Below are 6664 nucleotides of genomic sequence, written 5' to 3'. Positions count from 1 at the left end.
GTTTACTCATGGTGATCGTACAGTTACTGGCCAGGAAGCTGTTGATGCTTTTGCCGAATACTTCGGTTCCGTTTTTTTGGACGATGCTCCGCAACTTGATTGCGAGATGGCTGAAAAATGCGCAGGTGGGAGTAAAGATGCTTCTACAGTATCAGTCAAACATATAACAGCTGATGAGTTGAGCCAAGCGATTCGCAAGCTTAAACCTCGTTCGTCATCCGGTCCAGACAGTATTCCACCTTTCTTTGTTAAGGACTGTCTAGCGGTTCTGATCAAACCTTTGCTTTTTATCTACAACTTGTCTCTTAAGCAATGTACGTACCCAAAGAGATGGAAGGTGTCGAGAGTGACGCCGATTCCAAAAAGCACGTCAACCGATGTTGTAGATTATAGACCAATCGCGGTCCTCTCTATTTTTGGCAAGGTGTTCGAGAGTGTCATAAACCAGCATCTACTTGCACAAATAAGTCACAAGCTTGATAATGTCCAGCACGGTTTTCGCAGAGGTCGCTCCACTACAACTAGCCATATTTGCTTGGTGGATTACATCTCTTCCCAGATGGATGGAGGCAAGCAAGTCGATGCCGCCTATTTTGATTTTCGAAAGGCATTTGACTTGGTCGATAATGACATGTTATTGATCAAGCTATCGTCATTAGGGTGCACGCCAAATTTGCTTAAGTTTTTTTCCAACTATCTCAAAGATCGGAGGCAATATGTCCAGCAAGGAGGTTTTAGATCAAAAGACTACTTTACTCGCTCGGGTGTGAGTCAAGGTAGTAATCTAGGACCTACTCTGTTTTTGACTATGATTAACGATCTTCCTTCTGTTATTAGCAATTCTAGATGCCTGGTATTTGCTGACGACCTTAAACTCCTGCAGCCAGTGGCTGATGTTCGAGACTGCAGACTACTTCAGGAATCTATTAACAAAGTAGCCGAATGGAGTGTGACCAATCGGTTGCAGTTAAATGTGTCTAAGTGCAAAGCCATTTCCTTTTCCCGTTCCAAAACGCCTGAGACTTTCCCATATTGTCTACAAGGCGTTTCCCTTGAGCGTGTTAATAGTATACGGGATTTAGGGGTCACTATTGACAAAGGTCTGACTTTCCATGATCACATTGTTGACATGTGTAAAAAGGCTAATAAAAACCTAGGTTTTATCATGCGGACTGCTTCCCAGTTCCGGGACACCAGGATTGCTTTAGTCTTGTTCAATGCTTTTGTCCGTAGCCGGCTGGAATTTAACTGCATCGTATGGGATCCAAACGACCAAAAGTACAGGGATATGATTGAGAGAGTCCAAAAAAAATTCGCTCGGTACCTCTACAAGAGGCTATATGGCCGTTATCCTTTTCTCTATCCCTCGTTGTTCGTCACAGGTATGGTCGGATTGGAAATGCTGGAGTTTCGGAGGAAAATGCTTCTCGCGATCCACTATGTCTTGCTTTTCCGGGGCAAAGTGGATAATCCTTGTGTGCTCTCAAACATACGGCTGTTCGTCCCCAACGACTATGTGCGCGCGGGCGCTCGACGCCGGCACGCGCTTTTCGCAGTCCCCGTGACGCGCACGCAGTACGCGCGCCGAGCGCCCACGTTGAGAGCCCTCAAACTTCTAAACGGTTTAGTTGGCTCGGTCCAGGATGCTGACCTTTTTAATGACAAGTTGTGTCTTTTGTGCTCAAAAATATCCGAATATTTAAATGTTTTTGTCACACGTCCCTAGACTGAGGCGGTTGGGAGATATGCCCGAATGTTGTTTTATTATGTTTAATTATGTTATTTATGATGAATTGTTTGTTTTGTTGTGTTTTACTTGTCTTGTGCTGTGTATGAAATGTTTTTTCCCATGTCATGGCGTTTGGCCTCCGCTGTGAGCCGGACATGTTTTTTGTAAATAAATAAATAATAATAATATTAAATATATTAATACTGATGACACTCCTCGGTACGGAGTGAAACATGTTGAGCGTTTTTCGACTTAAAATACGTGAGTGACCCGTTATTAATATATTTAATATGTCTGTGTTTCCCGGAAGTTTTGATATGTTTGGGCAGGTTTTTTTGCTGTCGTTTTTAAATTTTTCTCAAATTTTGATGAAATTATTCTATACAACCAAAGAGAATAAAGAAGACATAGAGTGCTCACTCCATACATTGGTTTTGTTACCAATAAGACTATTATTTTCGTAGTCTACATCTAGCGTCAAGTAGCGGAACTATCAGTACTCTGCTACTCGACAATAGACGTCGCGGCAAACGGAAAGTCTAATGCTCAACGATTTTCATCTAATATTATAACCGGATTAACCGGAACTCTATTTTCAACTCCTTCTGCTTACAGTATTAGTTATAAATTGTTGAGCAATACACTTTTCGTCAGGCGCGACACATGTGACATCTATTGTCGAGTAGCAGTACTGATAGTTCCGCTACTTGACGCTAGATGCCGATTACTAAATAATAGCACATTTGTAACAAAACCGATGCATGGAGTGAGCACTCTATGTCTTCTTAATTCTCTTTGGTCCTACGAAACTTCCACTGAGTTACGTAAACGTATGGGATTTTCGCAACTCAAAGGGAATTTACATAACTTTTTTGACCCACATTTGGATTTCGTGTTTAATCCGACCAGAATGAGGAGCTCTTTAGACGAACCAACATATCAAAATCTGATTTAAAAAATCAACAAAATAAAAACCGGTCAAGAGCGAGTCGGACTCGCCCACCGAGGGTTCCGTACAAGTTAAATTTTTAGTATTTGTCGTTATAGCGGCTACAGAAATACATCATATCTGTGGAAATTTCAACTGTCTAGCTATCACGGTTCATTTGATACAGCCAACAGCGTGACAGACAGACGGACAGTGGAGTCTTACAATAGGGCCCCGCAGGGTTTTACCCTTTGGATACAGAATCCTAAAAAATCTACATAAACATACACACACATACACATTGTACACTAATATAGATATAGGTAGCAAAATTATATTTTTTGTACTAACAATATATGGGATTTGTGCTTGAAATAAATATTTTCAGTTTCAATTTCAATTTAAAAAATAAATAAATTGTTAGATGAATAAAAGATCGAGATCCATAGCAGACTGGTTTATTTCCAAATGTGCAACTACCGACATACTTATGAGTCTACCCTACGTAACACCTCCCTCTCATTTCACCTTATTATACCTAAACCAGATATCCATACTATATTAATATTATAAATGCGAAAGTCTGTCTGTCTGTCTGTCTGTCTGTCTGTGTGTTCCCTCTTCACGCTTAAACCTCTGAATCGATTTAGATGAAATTTTGCATAGAGATAGGTTGAGTCCCTGAGAAGGACATAGGATAGTTTTTTGAAAAAATCGCCACTCTCACCTTTGCGCGCACACATAACTTTTAAATGGCCCTTGACGCCACCGAATCATACGAAAAGTTCTTAGGATGAGTAGATTTCCCACATCGCGCACACGGGGTCCGCTGTGATTGTGTCCCGATGACGCCAGCGCCGCTGCCGCCGCTCACGCGATGCAGGCCGTCGTCGGCCGCGCCGGGGCCGGGGCCGGCGCCCGCCCGCCCGCCGGGGCCGGGGCGCACGCCGTGCTCGCGTGCCGCTCCGCCGCCTCGAGCGCGCTGGCCAACTCCACGGCCCTCTTGTAATCGATGTATTTCTCGGCGAACAATCTAGAACGCATCTCCTCGCTGCATAAACCCGAGACGAATTGGTCTCGAAGATTTTCTTCGAGACCGGTTCCAAAGTTGCAGGTTTTAGACAAACGTTGAAGGTAAACACGGATGCTTTCACCCTGCTGTTGCACTCTTTGCCGAAACACGTGTCTCTCGGCTATCTCGGATCTTTCTGGTTCTAAGTATTTCTTTAATAAGACCACTAAGTCGTTATAACCTTTGTCCTCCGGATGAGCGGGGGAACACAAATCACAAAATAAATTGTAACACTCGCCACCGACAACCGTTAACAACGTGGGCACTTTTAGATCGTCACTGGCATTTCTACGCGACGCACGTAATTGTCCCAATTTGATTCTAACGAAAATGGTTCTATTTTACCAATCGGCATGTTAAAATGAGGCGTAAAGTACTTTAAATTTAATTATAAACTCGACTGCGCCAATGTTACGTAACAAAAATATGGTCCAGCTACGTGTGGATATCTATGTACCTTTTTTACCGTCTCGCGTATCCGTTATACCAGGCTTCATAGGCCCCAAAGGCCCCATAGGCCCCATAATAGGGCGCTCAGGCCCCATTGGCCCCATACCAGGCCCCGCAGGCCCCATACCCGGCCCCATAGGCCTCATACCAGGCCCTACTGGACCCATACCAGGCCCCGCAGGCCCCATAGGCCTCTTACCAGGCCCTACTGGACCCATACCAGGCCCCGCAGGCCCCATAGGCCTCATACCAGGCCCAGCAGGCCCCATAGGTCCCGTACCAATGCCCATGGCCTCATTGTCCTTCATGGAAAAGAAGGCTCCTGGCGAGAGTTCGTGATACATGACGTCATCTTCAGGTGGGCCTCGGGTCGAAGTATCCCTGGACTCCCTTTGCCCGTTCAATGATGAGCAAAGGAGTACTGAGAATAACACAATATGTAGTTATTCGTGAATCATCATTTATTTAACTCACACAAACAGACAACAATGGCACAGGGCGGACACGCTATACATCAAAAATCACTTGCGTTTATATGTGTGAACGGTACGTCTGTACACGCGTCATGCGTGAGTAAGTTGCTTAAAAATAGTATTGAGCGGCCGGCAAACGGCCGTCAATCTGGTGTCGCGGGGCGAAGTAATTTGAGTCGGGGCGGGGCGGTGCGTGGCCGTTCTGTATGATAATCATAGTTCGGACAAATCATCGCAAAACCATCAGAAATCATTTATATCTCAAAATAGGACAAGATTTATTAAACTCGTATTATGTACAGTATTTTTGAATAAAATTTCCAGATTATACTTTTACGATTCGTGGGTTCGTTTCACGGTGAAAAAACCGGCCATGTGCGAGTCAGACTCGCGTTCCAAGGGTTCCGTATATTACACAATTTAAACAATGTATTTTTTATGTGAAACGTGAGTGTGAAATGTCTTTATAAAACCCGTAGGGGTCGGATCAAAAACTAAGTATTTAAGTCCGACTCACGCTTGACTGCAATTTCTAATAGGTTTTCCTGTAATCTATAGGTAAAGATCTATATTGTTTATTTTTTCAAAATTTTATACCCAGTAGTTTCGGAGATAAAGGGGGGGGGGTGGTAATTTTTTACCTATTTTCTTGAATAACTTCTAAATTGTTTATCCTAAAATTGTAAAAATAATATATTTGAAATTCTCACAATGAGCTCTTTCATTTGATATATAACACGATAAAGTTTGAAAAACTTTATTTTTAAATTTTCTCATTTACCCCCCAAAAGTGGCCCTCATGTTTAAAATTCATTTGTTTGCGTTACATGTCCGTCTGTGGGTCACAAACTTACATTTGTATACCAAATTTCAACTTAATTGGTCCAGTAGTTTCGGAGAAAATAGGCTGTGACAGACGGACAGACAGACAGACAGACAGACGCACGAGTGATGCTATAAGGGTTCCGTTTTTTCCTTTTGAGGTACGGAACCCTAAAAATAGTCAAAATTATAGAAACTACTTATATTTTTAAAGAGAGCGGTACATCCACAAAATACTAGCATAAAGGGACGTGCGTAGAGTGCAACAGCTTATATCGACTGCTTTAAAATTTGCTCTAGTGCGGTAAACTATCGGGGCCGCTCCCGCGCACCCCCGCCTTCCCCGTGCGTCCCCTAGCTTTAACAAACGTAAAACTGGTATTTAAAACTTATATGTAATTGCGTCGCTCACAATACTCAAAACTGCAGTTCAAAATTGTTCATTTTTTTTTATCATGTTCCATAACATTTATTTTTGCGAAAATTTGTCCGAACTCTGATGATTTGACTTATTCTTAGTCCACAATAATACAAATTAAACATTACAATTAAAATTAAATTAAAATGGTTTTGGCTCCTCTTCACGATGGCCCATCGCTGGACCAGCGAGATGGCCATGCGATGGTTTTGGCTCCTCTTCACGATGGTCCAGCGCTGGACTAGCGAGATGCGTACGCACCATCGCTGGGCATCAAAGTTGCTACCTTTGATGTTCGGACGAAAAACCGACACCGTGGCCATCCTATCGCCATCCCGCCTTGTCATAAGCCATCCGACACCACTACCCTCTCTACACGCTGGCCCATCTTAGTGGGCCAGTATGATGGCCCATCGTGTAGAGGAGCCATAAAAAATATTGTTAAGAAAATCTATGTTGATAGCGCACCCATTACCCGCTCACTCCAATTACCCCATGCATGCTTCCCCTACATAAAATTAAATAAAAAAAAAGAAATACAATTATAACTTACTTATACAAATTAGGAAGAAAAAAACAATGCGCCTCATTCTGTTTCCTTTATAATTGATATAATAAAATCACAAATAATAATTATAAAACCCAATGTATTTTAATTTAGGTGTTATAAAAACGTAATTAAGTTTTTTAATTGATTTCCAATTAAATATGTTTTTATCTTTCAGCGGTTCTAATGGTGTTATAAAAATGTAATTAATTTTTTAAATCGATT

Source organism: Cydia strobilella, chromosome 26 (genome assembly GCF_947568885.1).
Source record: "Cydia strobilella chromosome 26, ilCydStro3.1, whole genome shotgun sequence".
Taxonomy (NCBI): Eukaryota; Metazoa; Arthropoda; class Insecta; order Lepidoptera; family Tortricidae; genus Cydia; species Cydia strobilella.
Note: the sequence above shows the minus strand (reverse complement) of the source record.